Source organism: Hyperolius riggenbachi, chromosome 4 (genome assembly GCF_040937935.1).
Source record: "Hyperolius riggenbachi isolate aHypRig1 chromosome 4, aHypRig1.pri, whole genome shotgun sequence".
NCBI lineage: Eukaryota > Metazoa > Chordata > Amphibia > Anura > Hyperoliidae > Hyperolius > Hyperolius riggenbachi.
The window spans coordinates 170247704-170274877 of record NC_090649.1 but is presented as its reverse complement, the minus strand read 5'-3'; the positions used below and the strand labels follow the sequence as shown (position 1 = coordinate 170274877).

The 27174-nt window shown below is 43.5% G+C and overlaps 1 protein-coding gene across 1 annotated transcript in view; it reads left to right on the top strand.

Annotated features, from left to right (window-relative positions):
- The window catches only part of BCHE (butyrylcholinesterase), a 116368-nt gene that overhangs the window by 11020 nt on the left and 78174 nt on the right, over nucleotides 1-27174 (top strand). The window lies entirely within an intron of this gene.

Below are 27174 nucleotides of genomic sequence, written 5' to 3'. Positions count from 1 at the left end.
TGATTATCTGTGCATTATACAGTGCTCTACTTTTAAAACAATGCAGCTTATACATCATCTAGTGGCCAAACACAAATAGACAAACTTTTGCATACATTTTTGCCAGTTGTTCTAATTAGTTGGGTATGTGACTAATCTTTTATTAGGAAATGCAATAATGATTGGCTTTAAAATCCAGAAAACATTTTTAATGTGTACCTTTTTAAGTGTATTGCCAGTGATAGGAATAGGACAGCTCAGTTTTTTATGTAGCCATGATGAAATGTAATAGCCTACAATGACATATTTCTTTAGATACTACAATCATTCAAAAACTGCTGTACACAGGATGCTTTATATGCTGTTTGACTGTAATTAGTGGGTTTACAGCTTTTGAATTAAGCAGGTCAGAAGAACATCCCTATTAATCCACAGCCCCATATGCAATTCGTTTTTTCTCCTGAGTTTTTTCCTTGGTGATATTTTTAAACGTGTCAATAAAATGCCCTTTAAGCCATCAGCAAGCAAAAAAAAAACTCAAAATATTTTTTATAGTACCTTTTCACCTACTTTTTGGTACTTTTTTAGTTGAGAAATGCTGGAAAGTTATTTTAAATCTAAAATGAAAAATTATCTCCTAGGAGAAAACTCAGGTGAAAAAGTGAATTGCATATGGGCCAATGTGTTTAAAGGGAAGTTGTACTCCTGTTGATAAGGGGCTGCACGGTGGCGTAGTGGTTAGCTCTCTCGCCTTGCAGCGCTGGGTCCCTGGTTCAAATCCCAGCCAGGGCACTATCTGCAAAGAGTTTGTATGTTCTCTCCGTGTCTGCGTGGGTTTCCTCCGGGCACTCCGGTTTCCTCCCACATTCCAAAAACATACAGATAAGTTAATTGGCTACCTCTAAAAATTTGCCCTAGACTACAGTACTACATAATAAGTAATATTATACTATATATATAATACTACATAATAAGTAATATTATAATAATATTACTACAGTAATACACTACATAATATAGACATATGGCAATGGTAGGGATTAGATTGTGAGCTCCTTTGAGGGACAGTTAGTGACAAGATATATATATATACACTGTACAGCGCTGCGTAATATGTCGGCGCTATATAAATACTAAATAATAATAATAATATAAAATAAAATAATAATAATAATAAGAACTAAAATAAAAGTTGTCTTGTTTGGCTCTATGTATTGCAAGGACCAATGGATTTATTATTTCTTTTACCTTGAATTCTTTGTTTTTATGTGCATGTAAACCATACGCATTTCATTGGTAGATGGGTCAATGGATTAGTCTACGTGTTCAAAATGAGTACTGAGCATTCTGTTTAAAAAGGGTCAGGATTTCTGGACAATATCATGGTGATCTAATGAAGCACATAAGGTCCTGTTTACGTTAGCTGTCACTGGGTTTGGAGATATGAAGTAATCTCTATGGGAGCTAAATAAATGTAAAGAGCAACAGTGGATACCATCAGCACATTTTCATTTTAAACCTGGATATTGAACTCATAAAAGCAAAATAGGAATATAGAACTCCAGGAAAAGGCCACAATGAAAAATGGGTCCAAGGTATTGCAGATCGTAGAATATTTTTGCCAATATTCGACTATCTTCTGGTGTGTGTGTAGCAGATTATATCAATAGTGTTACCAATACTCTGCTATCAACCTTTGTTATCCTATATTCACATTAACCTTCCCTGCTTATATGTCTAACACTAACCTCCCTCCAACTACACAGAACAAATACCTCCTTCTCACCTACACCTAACACTAACCTCCCCTCTACATACACCTTAACAGTAATACTGCCATAATACAATTCATTTAGTCAGTTATTACTCTTATAGTGTCATGTCCAGCTTTATCAGCACACTTCTATGATAACTGTTACTGCTGCATTCTCATGTCAAATTTACTTGCACTAGTATTTTATGTTTCAAGGAAAAGTGCTGTTTACTGTTTTTTTTCTAAAGATACAGTTGTTTTATCAGGCTATTAAGGTATACTTTAAATGCCTTCTAGTTGCTGGCTTCATAGATTAACTAGGAAGCTTATTTTTTGCATACTTTATAGAGGGACTTAAACAGAATTGATAGTTGTATTTCCGAATAACTGTTTACCAATAAAGACATAATCTTAAACCAATTAGCTGCTAATCTTCCCTAAATACCATTCTTTATTAAACTGCTGGTTAATGCCTAGGATACTGTCCTGAGAAACATAGGTTTCTTGGAAAAAAAAAAAAACATAGATGTCACTGACTGTCTATTTCTGTTACTCAATCATGGATCCTGTTGTAACCCTAAACGTAAATTAAAACCAGCATCTGTGACTGTAAATGCATTCATTGTCATGTGTTAACTGATCTGCGTTACTGTAGTGTAGCATCCCCTAGTGTCAATCTGCATGCAGATCTGATCATTAGCATGGTCCCATGGTAGCCTCTGACCAGAGGGCAGAGACTACCTCCGTACCACTCACAATGCAGTGTGACTCCCTGCTTCCTTTTCCCTTTGCTGCTATAAATGAACATGCTGGAGAGGGGAAGGTGGACAGTAAGTGTGTCAGAGTGTGGACATAGAGAGGAAATGTGGTCACTGCATCCAGGTCATGCTCTGTGTGACTGTGTTAATCCTAAATTTTGAATGGCGACTGACATCAACGCATACTCTACTAAATGATATCCTACTACACCAAGATAAATCTGGTAACAGCCATTATTTATTTATTTATTTATATAGCGCTGACATATTATGCAGAGTATATTGTCTGGTCACTGACTGTCCCCTCAGAGGGGCTCACCATCTAATCTCTACATAGTCATATGCAGGGACGGATTTACCATAAGGCACTGTAGGCACATGCCTACAGGCACCTGATGATGGAAAGGCGTCTCCCTCCTCTCACCAAGTGCCTCCTTACTTCCATATGCAGAGTCCTGATAAGAGTGTAAATAAGAGGTTACTAGCCCTGCTCTCAGTTCCACTGATGAGATCTCACTAGCTGCTTATGTAATTCTGAGGGTACCTCTGGATACCTTTATACTAAGGGACACCTGTTTTTACCTATGAGGGGCAAGGGAAGTAAGAGAGAAGTGACAATTGGGGCAGCCAGCACACTTGCAATGCAGTTCAGCAGAGGGTTGCAAGTTCATGGAGGGTGCAAGGACATCTGTGCCTATAGGCTCCTGTGAGGTAAATCCGGGCCTGGTCATATGTCTATATATGTATCGTGTAACGTGTGTATCACAGTCTAGGGCCAATTTATGGGGAAGCCAATTAACTTACCTGTATGTTTTTGGAAGTGGGAGGAAACCGTAGTGCCTGTGGGAAACCCACACAGATACGGGGAGACCATACAAACATACATCCTTGCAGATGTTGACCTGGCTGGCATTTGAACCGGGGGCCCATTGCTGCAAGGCAAAAGTGCTAACCACTACGCCACTGTGCTGCCCTGTCATCGAGCATAGCCAGTAGTTCGCTTAGAGCTGTGTTATGTTCAGGCTTAGTTAAGTCTCTTTCAGTAGTACTAGGGATGGTCGATTGGATGTAAAAGATCTGGAGTTGATGCAGGATTATGCAAATTTGTAATGCAATTTAGGCATGTTAAAAATAAAACAGTTAAATCCTACCTTGGCCTCATTTGGTCAATTTTCAAGCTGCATACATTTGCATAATTCAACTAAAAACAATTTCCATCTAATTGACCATTCCTGTTAAGTACTTTGAATCCCAATCTTTTTGAATAAAACAGAGCACATCATGTTTTATATAGAAACTTAAAATGTGCAGCCTAATTGTAGGAGCAACACAGAAAAATAGATAACAGCACATGTATACAATTCTAGCTATTTCAATTATAAGGCAAGGTAGTAAGGATTTGCTTCAAGCAGCTCATTGTGGCTGCCTAACAAACTGACACTGACAAGGGAATTTTGCAAAGGGGAAAGTATTACCTACCTGACCCTTTTTTAGAGCACATTCCATTCCAAGCACCATATAGGCTGGTATTGTTTATAAAGCAAAGGACCAGACAGGTGGGCTCAACAATTCTATCAATAACAGCCTGCAAGGAGTTCAGGGTTAAAAGTTTTGGAGAATATATATATATATATATATATATATATATATATATATATATACACAGTGGGTTGCAAAAGTATTCGGCCCCCTTGACGTTTTCCACATTTTTCATATTACTGCCACAAACATGAATCAATTTTATTGGAATTCCACATGAAAGACCAACACAAAGTGCTGTACACATGAGAAGTGGAACGCATATCATACATGATTCCAAACATTTTTTTACAAATAAATAACTGCAAAGTGATGTGTGCATAATTATTTGACCCCCTTTGATCTGAGTGCAGTCAGTTGCCTATAGACATTGCCTGATGAGTGCTAATGACTAAATAGAGTGCACCTGTGTGTAATCTAACGTCAGTACAAATACAGCTGCTCTGTGAGGGCCTCAGAGGTTGTCTAAGAGAATATTGGGAGCAACAACACCGTGAAGTCCAAAGAACACACAAGACAGGTCAGGGATCAAGTTATTGAGAAATTTAAAGCAGGCTTAGGCTACAAAAAGATTTCCAAAGCCTTGAACATCCCATAGAGCACTGTTCAAGCAATCGTTCAGAAATGGAAGGAGTATGGCACAACTGTAAACCTAGCAAGACAAGGCTATCCACCTAAACTCACAGGCCGAACAAGGAAAGCGCTGATCAGAAATGCAGTCAAGAGGCCCATGGTGACCCTGGACGAGCTGCAGAGATCTACAGCTCAGGTGGGAGACTCTGTCCATAGGACAACTATTAGTCGTGCACTGTACAAAGTTGGCCTTTATGGAAGAGTGGCAAGAAGAAAGGCATTGTTAACAGAAAGCATAAGAAGTCCCGTTTGCAGTTTGCCACAAGCCATGTGGGGGACACAGCAACCATGTGGAAGAAGGTGCTCTGGTCAGATGAGACCAAAATGGAACTTTTTGGCCAAAATGCAAAACGCTATGTGTGGCAGAAAACTAACACTGCACATCACTCTGAACACACCATCCCCACTGTCAAATATGGTGGTGGCAGCATCATGCTCGGGGGGTGTATCTCTTCAGCAGGGACAGGGAAGCTGGTCAGAGTTGATGGGAAGATGGATGGAGCCAAATACAGGGCAAACTTGGAAGAAAACCTCTTGGAGACTGCAAAAGACTTGAGACTGGGGCGGAGGTTCACCTTCCAGCAGGACAATGACCCTAAACATAAAGCCAGGGCAACAATGGAATGGTTTAAAACAAAACATATCTATGTGTTAGAATGGCCTAGTCAAAGTCCAGATCTAAATCCAATCGAGAATCTGTGGCAAGATCTGAAAACTGCTGTTCACAAACGCTGTCCATCTAATGTGACTGAGCTGGAGCTGTTTTGCAAAGAAGAATGTGCAAGGATTTCAGTCTCTAGATGTGCAAAGGTGGTAGAGACCTACCCTAAAAGACTGGCAGTTGTAATTGCAGCAAAAGGTGGTTCTACAAAGTATTGACTCAGGGGGCCGAATAATTATGCACACCCCACTTTGCAGTTATTGATTTGTAAAAAATGTTTGGAATGATGTATGATTTTTGATCCACTTCTCACATGTACACCACTTTGTATTGGTCTTTCCCGTAAAATTCCAATAAAATTGATGCATGTTTGTGGCAGTAATGTGGCAAAATGTGGAAAACTTCAAGGGGGCCGAATACTTTTGCAACCCACTGTATATATATATACCATTATAAACAGAGTGAAGCCATCCTGGCATTTTAAGCATTACACTCTAGACTGCATCAGCTGCTAAACAATGTTGTGAAGCATACCAATAATTGTACTTGCACTGGGTGAGGGTTTTTTTTTTATTCTTTTATTGAATAGTTGCCATGGATTTGACTAAGCTAGCATCTGTCTGACTCTTTCTTTCTGCTACTATAGTTCAGTTGTTGGTCATGTGCCTAGGAAAAAGTTCAAAATGTCCTGTTGAACAGATCTTTCATGGTCCACCTAAATTAAATTGCTCTATTTGCGGAGTGTATCATGACTCCCAGTTACATGCAACCACTTTGCAACTTTTCCCCTTATGGACTTAGCAGTTTTCACGTTTTAGCCATGTCCTTTTTTAATCAGTAATAACGTTATCACTACTTACAGGCCTATGCCTGAGGACACACCCATTCCCCTACTCCCTAGTGCACCCCCCACCCCCATCTGGCCAAATGCAGAGTCATCAGTGGAGCTGCACCAGGATCTTCGGCCATGTTGTAGGCTTGCAGCATATTTTATCTGGCTCCCTTCTCATTACAGCATATTTTCTCTGGCGTTTCTCATTACATGTCACTAGAAGTAGACAACAGGAAATACTGTGGCTTGCAGCAGACTGAAAATGTCAATGTAGGGAGTGGGGAGAAGCATATTTACAGCACTATGTTCACAATGATTTTTGAAAGCCTCTCCAGTGGCATAACTTAACTTAGTGAGCATTGCCAAAAGGTTTGTGTTCAATATTGTTGTTGCATGCATTGCCTCAATGCCTCGTAGTAAAAAATAAATTCTGTAATATTTTTAGAACATCCTCGAGTCAATATAATATAAACTATTCACTCTGCATATGTGTGTGATATTTTACTAACCTTTTAGTTAGTTTAGTTAGTAGTTAGTTAGTTAGTTAGTAGGCTCTGCCTCTGACACAGGAGACCAGGGTTCGAATCTTGGCTCTGCCTGTTCAGTAAGCCAGCATCTATTCAGTAGGAGACCTTGGGCAAGACTCCCTAACACTGCTACTGCCTATTGAGCGCGTCCTAGTGGCTGCAGCTCTGGCGCTTTGAGTCCGCCAGGAGAAAAGCGCGATATAAATGTGCTGTGTTTGTTTGTTTGTTTGTTTAGTAACCCTTTATGTTATTTGTAATTCACCAGATGAGGGTTGCAAACTTTCTTCATTTTGTAGCAATGGATTTTAGGCTGTATTTTCGATATCACTCAGTCCTTTCACTGTTCAGTGGTGTTATTTGGCATTAAAGATCCTTAGTAAATGAAAGCCAGTGTATTTTTGGAGCATGGGGTCTATCTCCCTGGAGAGTTGAAAGAAGTTACTAAGTGAAAATCTCCAATTAGCGGCCTTTATATAATAACAGATATTACACTATCACAATACTATCTGCATCACACAGTGAAAATAGTATCCGTCACATCTGCTGACCTACAAAGACCACATAATGTAACACACTTGCCAAGGTCACATTTACATTACATGATGGTTTCCTCAAGTGATTCTGACAGCATTAACAAGGACAAGGTATGGAATCCTTTGTCTTGCCATTATGTAGTCATTGATTGGAGGTTCCCACTGGGAGTTTGAAGGTCATCTAAACATGCAAAGAGCATGAGCTTCTACTGTGAAGATGAATATACTACAGTAAACTTCATAAGTGATGAAAAGCTTTGCTTTACAGTTCACTGGGCTGACTGCCCACACAACTGACTGGTGGAGATTTTCTGGGTGTTGACTTGACCTGATGCAAATGAACATCTGGGGGAGAGGTTTACTCAAAACTAGCTGTCTTATCCACTATCTTTTTGTGCAGTTGTGCATTGTATAACATTTTATAAAAAAAATATCCCTCTGACCACTGACCTCTACCAATCTGTTGGTAGCATGTATAGCACATTGGAGAAAGTCAAACCATTTTGTGTGTGTATGTATGTATGAATGTATGTATTAATGTACAGTATGCATATATATATATATATATATATATATATATATATATATATATATATATATATATATATATATATATATATATATATATATATATATATATATATATATATATATATATATATATAGTTATGTAGTTTTCACACTAATGACAGATAGTTTCAATGGTGTATTCTTAAATTCTTCTTCATCTTCTTTAATTTATATTTATTAATATAGCCCCATTCCCTACCAGGTTGTTCTACAAACTAATGCTGGGAATACACGGTACCGTGTAATCGAGTCGGACGATAGATTCCGGCATGTCCCCGCTCGTCCCCGCGGGTGCCCGGTTCGATTCCCACTCATCCCTGTGGGCAGCTTCTTATCTTCCACTCGTTGATTCTTTTGTTCTGCCTGCCGGTATCGAGCGCGGAATCGATCTGGCGTGGTATTGGACGCGTCGGAAATTATCAATGGAGCCATCATCGGCTCGATTGATAAGACAAATCTAACCGTGTATGCCCAGCATTTGACTCAAACCTGCATAGATAAAGAAAACAGTACAAATAAATAAATATAGCAATGAGAGTTACGTAACATTGTATGGAAAAATGTATGCATTAATAGTAAATTCTTACTAAGAATAAGCCAGCCATGGGGGATTTATCACCTGGAAGGTTAACAAACAATGGACTATTTAAAAAGTAAGTTATGTTTGAGGTGACAGTAATTTATATTCTGCAATATGAAAGAAGCACAAAATAAAATAGGCATTGAGTTCAATGTCCTATATGCTTACCCAAAGAGAAGGTTTTTGCGAATGCCAGTAAAGATTTCAAGGGTAAGATTTGTACAATTGGAATGAGAATTATAGAGTTGATCAGAGAGGTGTGAATAGATGTGGATATAAATGAGTGAGGAAATAACTAAAGTGAAGGACAGGAGGATGCCCTGTTCTGAGCACAGACTTAGATTAATACAGAATGTATACTTTAGATTGAAAAGCTTATGTACCAGTAGGGGTGATGATTTAAACCACATATCAACAATTTATGAAAATTTGTACTTATGCTGCTGTATGGGTGCTGTGAAGCTGGCCCCCCTACAATCAGCTAGTGTTGAGTTGAAATTTGCGTAATTTCGCGTTTCCGTAATTTCACATTTTTGTAGTTATGGAAGTGAATTTTGCCACTACGACACAAATTCATAATTTTGTAGTTGCCATACAAACCATAATTTGGAATTCCGTAAGTGCAATTTCCGGCATGTAATTTTGCGTTTTGGTGCACATTCGCATTTAACGCAAAATTGTGTAATTTCGTGTTTTCTATAGAAATAGTCATTTTAAATATGCAAATGGACGTAATTTCATTTTTAATAGTAATTATGCAAATTTAAGTAATTATTGAACTCAGGGAAGTCACTCCTTGATTGCAAGTACTGATTGCAAATACTGATAATGCAAAGGCCCCTGCACATGCTGTAACTTTAAATGTGTCAGGGGGCTCAATCTGCAGCCACTTCTAAGACAGGTGCTCTTTGTCAAGGTGCACTTAGCAGTCATGCATGCTGAGACACTTGGTTTTGGGCCTTGCAATATCTGATAACGCAAAGGTCCATGCACGTACTGTCACTTTAAATGTATCAAGAGGCTCTGGACAGAAACAATAGAAATTGCGAAAAACAATCGAAATTGCAAAATTGTGCATAAACACAAAATTTCACAAAATTAGGGATATTTCATTATGTCCGTAATCGTAATTTCCTGAATTATGCAACATTTTGCGTAATTTTAATTTGAGTATTACGCTCATCACTACTAGAGATGGCCGGAACGGATCGCCGGCGAACGGGAACCAGCAACTGATAACAGGTGGTCTGCCCGATCCAACGGTCAGATCTATTCAAGCAACTGGTGGGCGTATTGCACAGTTCGTCATTCTGCTTGTGTGTGCAGTATGTAACAGAGTTGGTTGTTTAGTCATCTACTTGTATGGACATACAGGTCATATGGTTGGTCAGGTCGTGCAGTTGGTCATGTGCTTTTTGGACGTGTGTATGTAGCTTTAGTGATGACCTAGCTATGCATTAAGCATTGTAGTCCCGCCCCCAGTGATGTTTTGCCTAGGCTATGATATTACACATCCTTCTGCCCATTTTTAAAAGATCAACTGCTCACTACACAGATTGGGGAGGGGGCATCCTACCGTGATCAACTTGTCATCAGTGATCAACGGTAAATTTAAAGCAAACCTGAGCTGAAGATAAATTAACTAGACAAACACTTATTTCTAACCTTCTACTCATACATATGACTTTTTAAGAGCCCCCTTATTTGTGTTTAAAAGCTAAAACATGTGTTATAATGTTGTCTTGTGGTAGATGAATCGCACAGTCCTTTCATGTCCCAGAGCTACAATCTATGAACTATTGACCTTTTTGCCTATTCCCTGCAATCAGAGGCTAATGTCTCACAGGCAGTATGTTTAATCCCTATTTACACTTACCACATTGCGTTATGTTGCTTCCACCTAACACACTTCATCTCAATTGCCTCTAAAGTCAAAGGAACATGACACGCTTACTGCTATGCGATGGAAGTGCTCTGGCTGATGCAGAGACTGCAGCCTCCATGTAGAGTGGGTGGGTGTGGCCCTTTGGGGTTGGATTGCCTCTGGTTTCCCTGTCAGCGCAGTCTGCCGCATGTACTAAAGTGTATGTACTGGTGCGGTGCGATTCAGTAGCCATTTTTGCTGGTCGGAAATCACACTGCTCCAAATGTAAAAGGACCCAAATGGCAATAATTATTAATCAGTAACAGTTAAGCTATGCTCCACATAGGTCCAACTAGGTCTGGCTGTTGCGGGTGTTACCCCAGCAATGTTCGCATTACTTAGGTAATGCTGGTTGCACTAATTAGGCAACCTGTGGTACACTGCCAGCGAAAGCAATGGTAAATATGTCTAAAAGAACTTCATACCAGTTCATATATTTAAAAAAAAAACACTTATGTCTAAAATAGTTATAACACAATTATGGGTGAGAGGTAATACTTCTTGGAGCCTTAAAGGACCACTATCATGAAAAAAGTAGGCAGTTAAAATCTGACAGAAGCGACAGATTTTGGGCCAGTCCATCTCCTCATAGGGGATTCTCAGGATTTTCTTTGTTTTCAACAGCATTTCATGAATAGCAGTTGCAAAGTCTAAGGGCCCGTTCAGACTGCAAAACGCGGACGGCCACGCATGCAGAACGCAACGCGTACGAACGCACGCCATCCGCGTTCGTATGCGTTGCGTGGCTGATCCCATCACTGAAAAGTGAATCAGACAGCCGCGCGTTTTTGTAAAATCTGCGTGCAGCATGCATTCCCGGACCGCACAGGTCCGGAACGCATGCTGTGTGAACATCAGACATTGCACTCTATGCAATGTCTGATGTCGTGCATGTCGGCCACCTGCACGCGTTTCCAAAACGCGGCTGGAAATGCGTGCAGTGTGAACGGGCCTTAACTGACAAAATAGTATGCAAGTGAGTAGGGACGCTGGCTGGTATCTTACTATTTTGGCAGTTAAACTGCTGTTCAGGAAATGTTGTTGAAAACAAAGAAAACCCTGAGAATCCCCCATGAAGAGATGGACTGGCCCAATACCAGTCGATTCTGTCAGATTTTAACTGCCTACTTATTTCGCGATAGTGGTCCTATAACCCCTGGCGGTCAATTTTCCCAGGATTTCTGTGCAAAAAGTGATAACATTTATTTTTAAAACCTTTTTTTCCTGTAAATTGCCAAAATGTGTCAAGCAAGGGTCTAGTATACAGTGCAGGAGAGTATTGATTTGTATGCACGTTTATACTGTTCACAGCATGTTTTTATGGACGGATATATCTGTCCATACCGCTAGGGAGGTTAATGAAAAGCGGTGCTAGATAAGTTTACCAGGCAGTAGAAAACTGAAAATAGTTTCTATCTTCATCCAGAGCCTGAGACCTTAAGTAACTGATTCAAGACCTCCAAAAGAATGCCCATAACAGATGAAACTCTACCCTGACATTCCTCAGCGTCTCAAGTGTCTCAAGTCCTCCTCAGTGTGAAAAGCTTTGCTTTATCAGTCAGCAGGGTTTATATCAACTAGCATCATGTTCTGCATTGCTATACATCTGCAGCTAAGACTGAGCCAATGATAAGTTATGACCAGAATTTCAGAATAGGAGACTGGTGCTTTTACCCTGTATTAATTAAAATATAGATAAAGGTCACCTTTAGCAGTAATATCTCACTGTTGCTTACAATGGTATTAAGTGAATTTGAGACCACAACACTTATTTAATTCACTTATTTTTCTAAGTTTTCTCCTAGGTGATGTTTAAAGAGAATCTGTAATTTGAAAAAGTGCCCCTGTGAGGTACTTACCTCCGGAGGAAGAAGCCTTTAGATCCTAATGAGGCTTCCCCCATCCTTCTTTGTAGAATCGATCCAACGCTGGCTCCTCTTGAAAATACTCCAACAAGCCTATTGGTGAAATCATGCAGGCGCTTGCAGCACACAGCGATATTTACCTTAGGGATCCAGTACAGGTGAAGTACTATACAGCCCCTCTGGCTCCAGTAGAAATAGCTGAGCCTGATCGGGTCCACTCTACTGTGCCGTTGTCTCGCACCTGTGCAGTAGAGCACGCGTACATCAAAAAAGGGCGTCGGGAAAAAAGGGCGCTTGGTGTAAACGATAAGCAGTATTATCGTTTATAAAAATATTGTGTAGAATTTCGTTTAGAAATAGTGTTTTAAGAATTGATAAATCATTAAGTAATATGTATGAAATCGGCAATTCTCAAAACGTTAATCTTCCCTGTTTCTAAACTGAAAATTATAATTATGTTTGTTAAAAAAAAAGAAATATTTGTTTAAACATTATAATTATATATTGTTATGAATAATCTTGATGTATCGTTTATTATTATAATAAAATTTTGTTTATAACAATGATATTAATATAAGTAGATTCATAATAACTGTTGATTAGTATTATTGAAATTGTACTAAAACTATACCTAACCCTACTCTCACACAAAACCCTCCCTGTACCTATCCCTAACCCCTAGACCCCCTGGTGGTGCCTAAACCTAAGACCACCCTGGTGGTGCCTAAACCTAAGACCCCCTGGTGGTGCCTAAACCTAAGACCCCCCTGGTGGTGCCTAAACCTAAGACCCCCCTGGGGGTGCCTAAACCTAAGACCCCCCTGGTGGTGCCTAAACCTAAGACCCCCCTGGTGGTGCCTAAACCTAAGACCCCCCTGGTGGTGCCTAAACCTAAGACCCCCCTGGTGGTGCCTAAACCTAAGACCCCCTATGGATAATAATGTTTTACAAACATTAATAAATAAATAAAAAAAAAAAACATTTAAATCATTTTTTGGGTGGATAATAATGTTTTAGAAATGTTTTACAAATAGTGATTGTAAAAAATATATTGCAATTTACGTTACGTACTGATCGCTTTATTTTGTGAATAATAATGTTTTACAAACAGTAAGGGTTAAAATGTTAAATAATGTTTTAATTAAATAGGTTAAATATGTTTAGTATTTTTATAAACGTTATTCGTCACAGGCTCATTTTGTAAAGTTAAATCATCACAAGCACAGTTATAAGTTATAAAACATTAAAAATCTCCGGGCGCCGTTTGTAAAACGTTAATAATCTCTGGCACCCTTTCTTCACTGTTCGGCGCTCATTAAACGATATTTATAATGGGAGTGAATGGGGCGCCCTTTTTGTCAACTTGTCTCATGCGCCCAAATCTCCTGCTTCCGTAGAGCACACCCAATCATGCTTGACTATTTTTATTACAGATTCTCTTTAAACACGTTTTCAGTAAAATGCCTTTAAACCACCAACAGGGAAGAAAATACTCAGAATAATCTTGACAGTGCTGTATCACTTTTTGTACTTTTTAAATCACAAAGTGCAGAAAAGTTAAGAAAAAGATGAACAATGATTTCCTAAGAGAAAACTTGAAAAAAGTGGATTGAATATGGGCCTTAGTGATTTTTGCAGGGGTGTCATGCTTTGGAAAACTGCTTTATACCTTTAGATTATTTACTTCAAATTAGACTTCTTTTCAGTTCTGCAAACTAAAAATAGTGTGAATGTGAAATGACAATAATAACTTGCCTATACAGTAGACATCTCAGCAAACTATAATAGGGAAAAAAAAAAACTTTTAAGGTATAATCTAAACTTGTCCATTTTAGGAACATTAAAAAAAAATGGCATCGGTTCAGAAATATCTAAATGACTAAAATACTATATCTGGCACTCGGTAATATGCAATGCGATTACGGCTTGCTGCTTTCTATACAAAGAAATAGAAGCAATGCAATTTGTGTGAAGCATAGAAAGTAATTGCATTATGACTTTAGACTTGAAATTATTTTTCTCATTTTAGAACGAGAAGAAAAATCTCTTTCTACAAATAGATTTTACCAAACTGTAAGACTGCATATGGACTTCATTGCAGTGCAAAACTGAAGCTGTAGCATTTTTCTGTTTTAAGTAATTTATATAACTTAACCACTTGCCGACCGCACGCTTATACCGTGCGTCGGCAAAGTGGCAGCTGCAGGACCAGCGACGCAGTACTGCGTCGCCAGCTGCAGGCTGATTAATCAGGAAGCAGCCGCTCGTGCGAGCGGCTGCTTCCTGTCAAATCACGGCGGGGGGCTCCGTGAATAGCCTGCGGGCCGCCGATGGCGGCTCGCAAGCTAAATGTAAACACAAGCGGAAATAATCCGCTTTGTTTACATTTGTACGGCGCTGCTGCGCAGCAGCGCCGTAAGGCAGATCGGCGATCCCCGGCCAATCAGCGGCCGGGGATCGCCGCCATGTGACAGGGGACGTCCTGTCACTGGCTGCACAGGACGGATAGCGTCCTGTGCAGCCCAGATCTCCCGGGGGAGAAGGTAGGAGAGGGAGGGGGGAGAATGTCGCCGCGGAGGGGGGCTTTGAGGTGCCCCCCCCGCAAAATGCCTGCAAGTAGGAGCGATCAGACCCCCCCTGCACATCATCCCCATAGGGGGGAAAAAAGGGGGGCGATCTGATCGCTCTGTGTGGCCGCGGATCTGTGCTGGGGGCTGCAGAGCCCACCCAGCACAGATCCAAACAAACAGCGCTGGTCCTTAAGGGGGGGTAAAGGGTGGGTCCTCAAGTGGTTAAAATATGGCATTATCGGTTTTCCTTAATAAGGAGTGGAAGGTAGAGCCTTGTTGAAATCAACAAAGAATTCATAAAAAGAAACATGGCAACTGCCCAAATGGGTCTCAGTCCAACGGACCACAAAGTAACTTATACCAGACTCACTGTCGGGAAAGGAAATGTTATGCTTTCTCCTGTCCTCAGTTGCCAAGACACTAATCAACTAAAGGAGGGCTGATAGAATCCAGCATGATGACAGTAGTTTGGAAACTTGAACAGCTCTATAAACTTGTCATAACCTTTTTCACACTTAGGTCCTAAGACATTACACTTCCCCATGACTTTTATTGCTATAAAAGTTCCTAGTGGCTCTTGGTAACAAGTAGGGTTTCTTGCACATTTCTGCCAGTCATTTTCGCATCGAAAATGCTATTTTTGATTTTGAGAAAATGTTTGCAAAAATAGTTTCTATTTTTACATTGATATTTTACAGCAAAAAAACCACAAAAACACGGAAAAACTAAATTTTACCGCAAAAATCTTACCATGAAAATGCAGAAAATGGATAGTTTTACCACAAAAGCATGAAATATAAAAAAAACAAAATTTTCAATGGAATTTTTGGCTCAAAAATCAAATTTAACATTATCTTTGTGAAATTCAATGTAAAAAAAGTATTGGCATTTTCACTCTTCACTAGTTACAAAACTGGGTACCATTTATTACTACCATCTCAAACATAACCACATCAGGAAACTATGATGGGCAAATACCTTGAAACAGTTCTCTGAGATCTGAAATAAAATATTTAAAGTGAAGGTTTTATGTATGCTACGGAGTCTAGACAACAAAATACATTTAGGGTGTACCCAACCTTTTTCATCCCGAGGACCACTTTCCAGTGTAAACTTTTTCCAGGGACCCTAGGGCAGGTTGGGGGACTTGGAGGTATGGGAGTGGGGTCGCAGGTTGCATGTGTTCTTGATGGCAGGTGTGGTTTTCTTGATGGCAGGTGTGGTTTTCTGTTGGGAGAGGGGGTTGTAATGTTTTGGAGTAAAATAGTATGGGTGAGGGGTGGAGGCTATGGTGCTGGTCAATGGAGTATTATTGGACCCCCAAATCTCACACAACTTGGTCTCCCCCCAAAAATACACCCCCCCCCCAACACAGTATGCCCTGTATTCCCAAGCAGAGAAGTGTGCAGCAGGGCAGCCATGCAACCAGTTGCTCCACTTGGTGGGTCTGACCTCTCTCTCTGTCAGACATACATAGCAGCACATAGCAGAGCATCACCAGGGGCGCTGTCTTCTCATTGACCACTTCTGCCTAACTGGGCAAATATATTCATCCAGCAGGAGCCGCTTATTGGCAATCTGGGGGGATATATTTGTACAGCGGTGTTGCAGCGGGTGATTGCTATTATAGGGGTCAATTTGGGAAGAAGAATGAGTGTTCCCTTCGAGCCAACCGAACCCCTGTGAATGAATCAACATGCCTCGAATCACGAGGCATGTTGATTCATAAAACCACAATTTAAAAAAAGTCAAAACAAAAAAAAGATTGTACACTTCCTGGTAACTTCCAGGAGAGCGCACTGCACCATCTAGTGGCTAAAAAGTAATATTAAAGTTAAAATAATAAAAATAAACCCACCAAATAAACAAATAAACACATGTAAAAAATTTAATAACAAATGACAATATGATGTCAGCGCAGGTCTATAGTAATACAGCTTTCGTCATTTTCTGGTATACAGGATCTTCGAATAAAAAGGTAAAGAAGCAAGGCTTACCAGATTCCAACAACCCACATTATAAGGTTGTAAACGAGTTTGATAGATGGTCCGCAGAACTTTCAAATGGTGTCGTTTTACCAGCGATGTTGTACACACACAGATTCCTCCGGAATATAGTAGATATCCTGAGGTAGCAGAGACTCGCCAAAGGGGAGTCCAGTAGGATAGTGACATGAAAGAGATGTACGGCACATCTAAGTGTAAACCGTCTTTATTACATAACAAGTAAAAGAATTTAAAAACAAGGATAAAAGAAAAACTCACATACGCGGCCCGAGCACTGGGAACCCCGAAAAAGTAGCGCACATAAAATGGTCAATAGAAGACCTCAAATAAAATGGTGCCGCCTGTCGCCTTCCCGACCAGTTTCGCAATCTTGCGTCATCAGGGAGTTTTCTTACCATCCAAGAAAGCGTAAAGGGTGGCTAGGACAGGGGGGCAATAGCTGACACACAGGGGGAGAAGAGGTGAAACAGGGGGACATAGAAGGGGACAAAAGAGGCACAGGGGAAACAGAGGAGGTGAAACAAGGCTAGGGATGGTCAGAAATGTTGATTTGCGATTCTGCAGAAAATCTGATTTCCGCTAATGCTGATTACCGATTCCACGGATTTCCGATCGGTTTCCGATTTCCAAGTAGTGGTTTTCTTGTTAATTTTTTTTCGCATTCTCTGATTGGCCAAATACTTCCGAGTTGACTCTGCATTTTCTGAGGCTTCTGAGTTCTGTGATTGGGCTAAAATTACTGAGTTATGGTAATGTAGTAGTATTTCTACAGAAATCCAATTTCCGAGTTCAGATTTCTGATTTCCGAGTAGTTTTTTGTGCCATTTTTTGCATTCTCTGATTGGCCAAATACTTCTGAGTTGTTTCTGCATTCTCTGATTGGTCCATTGTTTTCAAGTTCTGTGATTGGGCTAAAGTTACTGAATTCCAGTAATGCAGTATTTCAGCAGCAATCCGATTTCCGAGTTACGATCGGAAATTTGGATTTTTCAATTCCGTGAAATCCAAATGAGCATCCCTAAACGAGGCCCAGGAGAACAGAGGTGACACAGAGGGTGAAAAAGAGGCACAGGGAGAACAGAGATATGACGGAGGACATGAGATGACACAGAGGGGGACAAAAGATGCACAAACTGAGGTGACACGGAGGGGGACAAAAGATGCACAGGGAGAACAGAGGGGGATAAAAGAGATCAGATTCAGGTTAAAAATGGACATAGTCCCTATCTCATTAGTTAACCATGGACTACCTGTATTTTGCTAGTATTTTGCTCCACCCACATCATGTCATGGCCATACTCACTTTTTCACTTGCCACTTTCTTTGGTAGGGAGTGCATTTGCTTGGAAATGACCCACAAAGGGGTACATGTGCTGAAAAGGTTGAGATCCACTGCTATAGAACCTTCCCATTCCTTTCCTGGTCCCAGCTCTGTGACCCCCATTAGCAGTCTCTGACTGATGGGTCAGAGACTGCTGTTTTCTGCCTCGGGGGGCTTTGGCAGTTTTTGGGCATCTTTGCAGCTCTCTTACTCACTTGTGCAGGCTCCTACCCATCTTCGAGAGCACTCAGGCATGTGAAGGCTCCCGTGACGGGAGTGTTGAATGCAGGAGACAGCCCTGGAACAAGGGAACTGTGAGAGGAAAGGGAAGACTCAATAGAACCCAGAGCCTTCCCCCTCCTTAGTTAAGCATTTGTTTTTGTATTCCAGAAGTGCTTCAGGTTTGCTTTAGAGAAAGTGTTTGATAAAAATACATATTTTTTTGTTGAATATTGCGCCAATGAACCCCCTCTGCCATGCCACTTTCCAGGTTTTGTGGTGCTTTATACATATTTTTTAAATAAATTGTGGCTTCAGAGATGCCATGAAGGTTTAGGAAGTTTGCCTGCCATTAAAGTCAATGGTGCTTGCCGCAAACAATCATTTTGTGAACGTTTGCAGTAAACTTCACGAATGGATGTTCGTCCATCACTAGATATGACATTAGAGTTGAAAATTTTTAAGACAGATATATATTAATATAGTCCAAGAAATGTGGTTGGGACAGCACCCATGTATAGGAGATAATGTGCCCAAGCAATCGGTCTTCCACACCACTGGAACCGTCAAGTATGGGAACAAAGGCTTAGCAGGCACCAATGCTGTAAATTATCGCTTCTTTATTGGTCACATCAGACAAGGCATAGAGTACAACGACAAACCGCTATTTCGAGCATCCGAGCTCTTTATCAAGTTGTTCAAGACTGCAGTCTTGAACAACTTGATAAAGAGCTCAGATGCTCGAAACATCGTTGTACTCTCTGCCTTGTCTGATGTGACCAATAAAGAAGCGATAATTTACAGCATTGGTGCCTGCTAAGCCTTTGTTTCCAGATATATATTAATATTATTAAGGGCCTGAGTCCACTAACGCAGTTGTGCGCAGTTGTGTCCGCTTTTCAGCAAAACATCAATGTTGCAGTTTCTGAAAAGTGGACACAACTGCGCACAACTGCGTTAGTGGACTCAGGCCCTTAGACACAGAATGCACTCTGTGGGATCAGAAAACCAAGAGTTTCTTTTTCACAGCTCCATATTCTGAAAAAGAGAGTCCTTCTTCTTTTTATAAATCGTGGGCCATTAGCCTATTTAATCTCATTTAACCACTTGAGGACCCACCCTTTACCCCCCCTTAAGGACCAGCGCTGTTTTAGCTGATCTGTGCTGGGTGGGCTCTGCAGCCCCCAGCACAGATCAGGGTGCAGGCAGAGCGACCAGATCGCCCCCCTTTTTTCCCCACTAGGGGGATGATGTGCTGGGGGGGTCTGATCGCTCCTGCCTGCCGGGTGTTGCGGGGGGGGCACCTCAAAGCCCCCCTCCGCGGCAAAATCCTCCCCCTCCCTCTCCTACCTGGCCCCCCCCTGGTGAACCGGGCTTCACAGGACGCTATCCGTCCTGTGCAGCCAGTGACAGGCTGTCCCCTGTCACATGGCGGCGATCCCCGGCCGCTGATTGGCTGGGGATCGCCGATCTGCCCTACGGCGCTGCTGCGCAGCAGTGCCGTACAATGTAAACAAAGCGGATTATTTCCGCTTGTGTTTACATTTAGCCTGCGAGCCGCCATCGGCGGCCCGCAGGCTATTCACGGAGCCCCCCGCCGTGAATTGACAGGAAGCAGCCGCTCGCGCGAGCGGCTGCTTCCTGATTAATCAGCCTGCAGCTGGCGACGCAATACTGCGTCGCTGGTCCTGCAGCTGCCACTTTGCCGACGCGCGGTATAAGCATGCGGTCGGCAAGTGGTTAAAGCAATGCTAAAGTTGCATGTAACAAAAAAAAAAGTTAGATAGAGAGGGAAGGCTCTGTATCTATTAGAGCCATCTTGGTCCTCTCTCTGTGTCCTCATTCCAGCACTGTTCCCTGTTTAAACGTAGAGATGGTCCGAACGGTTCGCCGGCGAACGGTTCCCGGCGAACTTCCGGGGTTCGCGATCGCAGAGAACCGCAAACTTTTCTGGAAGTTTGGTTCGCCCCCATAGTGGATCATGAGGGTCAACTTTGACCCTCTACATCACAGTCAGCAGGCACATTGTAGCCAATCAGGCTACACTCCCTCCTGGAGCCCCACTTCCCCCTTATAAAAGGCAGGCAGCTTTAGGCATTGGACTCACTCATGTGCCTGCAGTAATTAGAGAAGGGAGAGCTGCTGTGCAGAGACTGATAGGGAAAGCTTAGTTAGGCTCTTGTAGGCTTCTTAGCTAGCTCCTTGCTGATTCTTATTTCCAAAAAAGCACTCCTCAACAGCTCTTTTGAGAGCTAATCTTGTTTTTTGTTCCATTTTTTGTGTGTGTGTTTGTGTGTCCCACAGACACTTGTGCTGCATAGACAGCCTTGGTAATTCCTACTGTGTGTGCCACTGCCAGGCCCAGCACATTCAGTGACTACCTGTATGTGTGACAGGTTGCATGTGTGACAGGTGCACATTGTAATACCCATCACTGCATATACCTACTACTTGTTGTTCACTTCAGTGCACCCACCTACCTACGTGAGCACACGCATTGTCACTGTGCCTGTCCAGTACCTGTCTGTGTGTGACAGGTGCACATTGTAATACGCATCATTGCATATACCTACCTGTTGTTCACAGTGCACCCACCCACCTACGTGAGCGCACGCAGTGTCACTGTGCCTGTCCGGTACCTGTCTGTGTCTGACAGGTGCACATTGTAATACCCATCACTGCATATACCTACCACCTGTTGTTCACAGTGCAACCACCTACTTACGTGAGTGCACGCAGTGTGATATACCACTCTGTGCATACCTGTTAACTGCACCTGTGTGTCTGCACATTGTATTAGTCAAATCAGTGCATATCTTTCACTTCATCCCCCTGATATGGACAAAACGGACAAAACAGGTAGAGGCAGAGGTAGAGGCAGACCCAGAGTAAGGCCACCCGGCAGGTCTGTGCGAGGTCATGCTGATGTGATTTTGTGTGGCCCTGGACCAAAGTACAGTGCTCAGAAGAAGGCACGCCCCATCAACTCCCAAGATTGTCAGGACGTGGTTGACTATTTAACACAGAACACCTCATCTTCCGCAGCCACCAGCGATACTACAAGCACCACATCTGCTGCATTTGACAGTTCGCAGGAGTTATTTGGTGGGGAAATCACTGATGCACAGCCATTATTGTTACAAACAGATGAAGGCGCTAAGCAAGTTACACCACCTCATATGTCTGAGTTAGGCGACACTATGGACGTAATGTGCGAGGAGGATGATGATGAAGTATCTGCTGCTGGTGCAGTTTTTGAGGTGTCTGAGGCAAACAAAGCTGGGCAGGATGATTATGATGATGATTAAGATACGGATGCCACGTATGTTCCCAATAGAGGAGATGACCAAGGGGACAGTTCAGAGGGGGAGTCAGAGAGGAGTAGGAGGAGACGAGTTCCTGAAAGAAGCAGGGGAAGCTCATCATCAAAAACAGTTGGTGGCAGTGTCCGGCGCCATGTATCGCCACCTATGGACAGCCAGCCAACATGCCCTTCAGCTGCTGTTGCCACCATAGTGCCATCACCCCAGGGGGGCTCAACGGTTTGGAATTTTTTTTACGTGTCTGCCGTAGATCAGAGCAATGCCAACTGTTCTCTCTGCCTCCAAAAATTGAGCCGTGGAAAGGCCAACATCCACGTAGGGACTAGTGATGGGCGAACACCTGGATGTTCGGGTTCGGGAAAGTTCGCCGAACATGGCCGAGATGTTCGGCATGTTCGGGCCGAACCCCGAACTTTCCGAACATCCAGCTTTTGGGGGCCATATGGGGTCGCAGGCATAAGGGGGGAGCATGCCCCGATCGCGGGGGGGGGGTCGGAAATTCCCCCCACCCCCTCCGCTAGCGCTCCCCCCTCTGCCCGCTTCCCCATTCAAAAGTTTAAGCAAAGTACCTGTAGTGGATGGCCTGGCAGTGGGCGGCACTGTGGAGTGAAGAGGAGGAGTCCGGAGAGTGACGAGTTGAGGGAGGCCGGGCAGCGGGCATGAGGTCAGAGAAAGGGCGGAAGTACCACAAGGGTACTTCCGCTGAACCGCCCGCTGCCCGGCCTCCCTCAACTCGTCACTCTCCGGACTCCTCCTCCTCACTCCACAGTGCCGCCCACTGCCAGGCCATCCACTACAGGTACTTTGCTTAAACTTTTGAATGGGGAAGCGGGCAGAGGGGGGAGCGCTAGCGGAGGGGGTGGGGGGAATTTCCGACCCCCCCCGCGATCGGGACATGCTCCCCCCTTATGCCTGCGACCCCATAGGGGGGCAGTATTCGGCCGAACAGGGCCCTGTTCGGCCGAACAGGGGCCCTGTTCGGCCCTGTTCGGCGGCCATTAGAAGTTCGGGGCGAACCCGAACTTAAAAGGCCGAACACCATCAGGTGTTCGGCCGAACGCGAACATCACCCGAACAGGGTGATGTTCTGCAGAACCCGAACAGTGGCGAACACTGTTCGCCCAACACTAGTAGGGACACTGCCTTACAAAGGCACATGGAGAAAAGGCACAAATTGCAATGGGAAGAGCACCAGAGGAAAAGCAGCACACAAAAGAAAAGCCACCCTCCTTCTCCTCTTCCTCCTTCAAGTGCAGCATATTCAGCCGTTTTCCCCCTTGCACCTTTACAGCCACCCTCCTTCACTCCGCCTATGACTTTGACCTGCTCCTCTGCCCACAGCAGCCAGGTGTCTGTGAAGGATATCTTTGAGCAGAGGAAGCAAATTTTTGCCAGTCACCCCCTTGCCCGGCGTCTGACAGCTGGCTTGGCGGAACTGTTAGCTCGCCAGCTGTTACCATACCAGCTGGTGGACTCTGAGGCCTTCCGTAAATTTGTGGCCATTGGGACACCGCAGTGGAAGATGCCAGGCCACAATTATTTCTCTAAAAAGGTGATACCCAAACTGTACCGTGAAGTTGAGAGGCAAGTGGTGTCATCTCTGGCACACAGCGTTGGGTCAAGGGTCCACCTGACCATGAATGCCTGGTCTGCCAAGCATGGTCAGGGCAGGTACATTACTTACACAGCCCATTGGGTCAACCTGGTGACCGATGGCAAGCAGGGAGTATGTGGCTGTGCAGCGGACCAACTTGTGACACCTCCACGGCTTGCAGGCAGACCTCTTGCCACCTCCTCTCCTCCTGCTACATCCTCTTCACTGTCATCATCCTCCTCCTCCTTGGCTGAGTGGCAGTTCAACTATCATGGTGCTGCGATCTCCTCTCCAGCTACACAGCCCCAGCTCCCCAGGGCCTATGCTGCATTCCAGGTACGGCGGTGTCACGCCATCTTAGACATGTCTTGCCTCAAAGCGGAGAGTCCCACTGGAGCAGGTCTCCTGGCTGCTCTTAACAAACAGGTGAATCAGTGGCTGACCCACACCAGCTGGAGATCGGCAATGTGGCGTGTGACAATGCCAGCAATCTCCTTTCCGCTTTGAATTTGGGAAAGCTGACACATGTACCCTGCATGGCACATGTGCTGAATCTAGTCATTCAAAGATTTGTGACAAAGTACCCAGGCTTAAAGGACGTCCTGAAGCAGGCCAGGAAGTTGAGTGGGCATTTCAGGCGGTCTTACACAGCCATGGCAAGCTTTGCCGATATTCAGCGGATAAACAAGTTGCCGGTGAGATGCCTGATTTGCGATAGCACTACTCGCTGGAATTCAACCCTCCTTACATTCTCTCGCCTGCTAGAACAGGAGAAAGCCATCACCCAGTACCTCCTCTACAACTACAGTAGAAGGACACAGTCTGAGGAGATGGGGATGTTCTGGCCCAACAACTGGACATACATGCAGGCTCATGCTGTGTTTGAGGAGGTGACAAACCTGGTGAGTCGCAGTGAAGGCACCATCAGCAACTTGATCCCGTATGCTTACTTCCTGGAACGTGCCATGCGTAGAGTGGTGGATCAAGCTGTGGAGGAGTGTGAAGAGGAACAGTTATGGGAGGAAGCATTGTGGGATCAATTCTCATCAGAACCAGATGTTTCCTCAACACCTGTGGCAACACAGAGGGGGGAGGAGGAAGAGGAGGAAGAGTCATGTGGGGAAGAGGAGTCAGACTCAGATGATGAGGAAGGTGTTTCTTTGGAGGAGGAGGCAGTGGCAGAAGAACAACCGCAGCAGGCATCGCAGGGGGCTTGTGCTGCTCAACGTTCCAGTGGTATTGTTCGTGGCTGGGGGGAGGAGGAGGACTTACCTGATGTCACTGAGGAAGAGCAAGAGGAGATGGATAGTATGTCTGGATCCAACTTTGTGTAGATGGCATCTTTCATACTGTCCAGCATGTTGAGGGAACCCTGTATAAAAAAACTCAAGGGGAATTAGCTGTACTGGGTTGCCACGCTACTAGACCCTTGGTATAGGCACAAAGTGGCGGTCATGTTACCAACTCACCTGAAGGCAGAAAGAATGCAGCACTTGCAGAACAAGCTGGCAACTATGCTTTACAATGCATTTAAGGCTGATGTCACAGCATAACGCAATAAAGGTACCACTGCCAGTAATCCTTCTCCCAAGTCCACGCAGGCAAGGACAGGATGCTCCTGCGATGTCATGGTGATGTCGGACATGCGGACATTCTTTAGTCAAACACCTCGCCTTATCGCTTCCGGATCCACCCTCCACCAACGCCTGGACCAGCAGGTGGCCTACTACCTGGCCTTAAGTGTGAATGTAGACACTGTGAGCAGCGATGAACCCTTGGACTACTGGGTGCGCAGGCTTGACCTGTGGCCAGAGCTGTCCCAATTTGCCATCCAACTTCTGTCTTGCCCTGCCTCTAACGTCCTGTCAGAAAGGACCTTCAGCGCAGCTGGAGGCATTGTCACTGAGAAGAGAAGTCGCCTAAGTCATAAAATTGTTCAGTACCTAACCTTTATCAAAATGAATGAGGCATGGATCCCGGAGGGCTACTGCCCGCCCCAAGACTAAGTCAGTCCCCATACACAGCATCTCTGTATGCATTCCGCATGACTGCCTGACCCAAGACTGAGTCACTCCCCACACAGCATCTCTGCCTGCAGGCCGCTTGCCTTCTCCGCCACCACCAACAGGGTCCAGGACTCCAGGCGGATTCCTGAATTTTTAAGGCCGCTGCTAGCAGCAGCCACTATACTACTTTTTCTGGTGCGTGTACATGCTTGCCTAATTTTTCTGGCTGCACTGCAGCTGCAACAACAAAACAAAAGGTATGTACATGTGCCAATTCCCCTTCATGATCATTACCTTGCCGCGGTGTAGGGGATTGCGTATCACAATGAAGCAATGACCGCCGGCTATATGAGTGTCTCGGCGGGACACACCCAAGATAATAAGTTTGTTGCTTTATTGTGGACAGACCAACTTTGATCAGCTGGACAGTCACTGTTGTTCTGTCATTGAGCTATCTCAGCCTGGCGACCATATGGGCTTGAAAACATCAGTCCAGCAAAGTCGTCACAACACAAACAGCTGTTTGCGGTGCGTTACACAGTGACTTTGGTGTGTCAGTGTGAAGCAGAACTCTAATTACACTCCCTGATTGATGTATACAAATGCAAGATGTTTTAAAGCACTTTAGGCCTGCAATTTAGCATTCAATGTGATTTCTGCTCTTAAAACGCTTCTTTGCATCAAATCCAGATTTTTCCCTGGGATGTTTGGCATCTATCCCACTCCTCCATGCAAAAACTCAGATGTTAGACCCCTTGAAACATCTTTTCCATCACTTTTGTGGCCAGCATAAGTGTTTCTAGTTTTCAAAGTTCACCTCCCCATTGAAGTCTATTGCGGTTCGCGGAAGTTCGTGCAAACCAAACTTTTGCGGAAGTTCGCAAACCGAAAATCTAATGTTCGGGCCATCTCTAATTAAATGTGCTGCCTCTAGGTGCCCTCAGAAGGGTTCGGAAGCACTTTTGCATACGCAGTACTGAGCTGCCCTTCGGGGACACTAGGGCTTCAGAAGCCTTCTGAAGATCACTGAAGGGTTTTCGGCCAGTTGGTTGAATAACTTCAATGAGAGTGACAGTCAGTGCTGGAATGAGGATATCGAGAGAGAACCGGAAAGGGTCTATAGGATTTTTTTAAGCGGATTCATGTTACTTTAAACTTTGATACAATTTTTGGGTTACTTCATAAGATGACCATACTAATGCGGATCAGCTAATTTTAGTGCAGCATTGTGCCGATCATTTGGGTGCCATCATGAGCTGTAATAAGAATTACAACTATAGCAGAATTCAGTGACTTACTGGAGTGCCAGTGATTGCCGGAGTTCAAATTACAAAAAAAGAGGTAATTCAGCCACCGGCAATAGCCCCAGGTTGCAACAACCCGGAGGGGGAATAGTATTAAACACAGCCCCGAGTTTCAGCAGGAACAGGGTGAGCCATCTTTTGGTCTCACACTGCTCCCAAATTTGGCCATGGCCATTTTAAATGTAGGTACATTAATGAAGACAGTGATGACTGAACACGCAGATATTCTTTTTGCATGAATTTTTGCGAAAATATTGTAAAAATCAACTTTCAAGCAATAAATTACTTAAAGGGGTTCTTCCGCGAATGAGGAAAAAAATCAAAATGGTTTATGCATAATCTATTAAAAATCCTTCTAAAATAGTGTGAAAAGTTTTTTTAAAAAATGAATGGTTTCACCAATACAACATGTAATGTATACAGTGACGGCTGAGGTGACTGTGAGGCTAATCCATTTGTTAGGGGTGGTTTTTTTGTTACTGTCATTTCACAAGCTGCTCCCTACCTAGTTTTCATTGCTGTAATGCAGGGCTATGATGAAGTGCTGTGCAATGGCAGTTACAGCTGAATAACGGCTGTGCTGCTCTGTAGTTTCTGCTTGTACTTCCTTACAGAGCTGACCCCCCTCCCCCCCCTCTCTGTACTGTACTGTACTGAACTGTAGCTCAGGCAGCTAA